The sequence below is a fragment of the Vigna umbellata genome, chromosome 5 (genome assembly GCF_029865625.1).
Source record: "Vigna umbellata cultivar VRB3 chromosome 5, Vumbellata_1.0, whole genome shotgun sequence".
In the NCBI taxonomy this organism is placed as follows: domain Eukaryota; kingdom Viridiplantae; phylum Streptophyta; class Magnoliopsida; order Fabales; family Fabaceae; genus Vigna; species Vigna umbellata.
Window position 1 is genome coordinate 10,000,679 of NC_142169.1, and position 2,028 is coordinate 10,002,706.

Here is a 2,028-nt window from a genome sequence, read left to right on the forward strand (position 1 = left end):
GAGGTTTGGTATTTTTGTCCATACTTTCTTATAATTGTTTTATTCCAACAATCTTCCTTCACCATTTATAATTAGGATGATATATTGTAGTGTAATAGACAAACCGGCTCATATGAGCATGGTTACTACGTAATGCATTGGATGACAACCACGGTTCGTGCCCATATTACAATCACTTATATTTGTATTTAATGAAATTTTTTTCTCCATCATTTGAAATTCATATACACTAATTGAAATCATTATGTCTTTTTACACAGATTCAAGACTCCTTTTTCAATTCTCGAGAAGTCGATTCATTACGTAAAAAAAACACTTACAAAATATATAATACAATTATACAATAGTAAGTAGTTATTAAGATATAATAAATTTTACATTAACATATTATCATTAAGATGATTTATAGTCATAATAATTTGTACATTTACTTATTATCATTGAGTTTTATAGCCATAATAATCATTGTGTCATAATATTAAATAACAATGGTATTTAAAAACAAAAAATAATTCATCATTATATTAACAAAATTAGACATTGTTTTATAAATAAAACATTGTTAGTATCTAAAATTGATTCCTAATATTAATTACTAAAATTTTAATTATGATTCTAAATTAGTATCTAATTGAAAAGTAAAAATTATTTAAAATCATAACAAGTAATTAAATTTTTAATTGTTAAAAATAATTTAAATTCTAATTTATAAATTAATTATAATTTTTTATTAATAATATAGACTATTTTTAATATCAATGTAATAATTTTATAAAGAAGGTTAAAGACGTGTTTAAATGGAAATAGATATTATTATAAATAAATTTATATTCTATTCATTACATTAAATTAAATTTATAATCTACAAATAAATGAAATAAATAAATGGATGATTTAAGTAGTTGGGTCATGAAAATTTTCAACTCTATTCGTAGTTGTGCAAGTGCAAGGAAAATGTCATGTAATTGCGTGGCCTAAGCATAGAAGGTACAATAATATTCAATACCTTCCGTGTAAAGTTTGAGGTTGACTTTAACCTTATATTAATTGCATACGAATTTGAGAATGAAAGCAAGCGTCGTCGAAAAGAAAAGATGGGGTGTTCTTGCTTCGGACGAAGAAACAAAAGGGATGATAAAGAATACAAGAGCAGTGAAAGATTAAAAGGTTTGAATAAAACTTTTACAAGTAGCTATGCTCAACAGCTTCATGCCTCCAAAGGTAACTCTAACAGAGTCAGAGGTGGTGGTGATGCTAAAGATGGTAATATGGTTATTTTAACAGGCGCTGCTGCTGGTCACCATGGAACTGGTGGAGGAGGAGGGGGCTGTGGCGGCGGTGGATGTGGAGGAGGAGGTGGCTGTGGCGGTGGGGGATGTGGTGGTTGAGGGTGCGGAGGTGGAGGCTGTGCTGGTGACTAGCTATACTCAGGTTTCATGGTGGAGATATGTGTCTGTTTAGTTTGTATATTTGTCTTTTAGTTATTTATTTGTATTGTCTGTTTAGTTTGGTTTGTATTTTATACTTGACTTAATATTAACGTTGGTCTCGTTAACTTTGTTCGGTGTGAGATTTATTTTTTTTAAAAAAATCAATATAATATTTAATTTCATAATTTAGGTTCAATTTAATATTTTTTCTAACGACGTTTGACAAAATGTCTACTTATTCTAACGACGTTTGACAAAACATTACTAATCATTACTATTTATGTTTGGACTTTTCTGAAGGTATTACATAATGAAAGTACATTGCATTAGTTTTGAAAAAAATTTAATTTAAAAAACAATAAAATTAAGATAATTCACAAACAAACTTAAGTTCAACTAAGTTTATAATTTTCTTTATCAGAAAAAAAAAATACATTGACAGGAGAGTACTTGGGGTTGTTTTAGTCCTTCTACAAAAAAATACATACATATTTTTCACAGCCATATTAAAAAATAATTAAACAATATTACCCATCAAAATCTTGTCAATCTTCTTATAGATTTTTATAAAAAGTTATACTAATTAAGTGTTTTATGA

At 27.2% G+C, this 2,028-nt stretch overlaps 1 long non-coding RNA gene across 1 annotated transcript; it reads left to right on the top strand.

The window, feature by feature from the left end:
* Positions 1–965: 965 nt before the first annotated feature.
* On the top strand, positions 966–1,622 carry LOC148197661 (uncharacterized). Its single transcript, XR_015786474.1, has 2 exons — positions 966–1,167; positions 1,285–1,622. It is a non-coding gene; the product is annotated as an uncharacterized LOC148197661 (long non-coding RNA).
* The last annotated feature ends 406 nt before the right edge of the window (positions 1,623–2,028 follow it).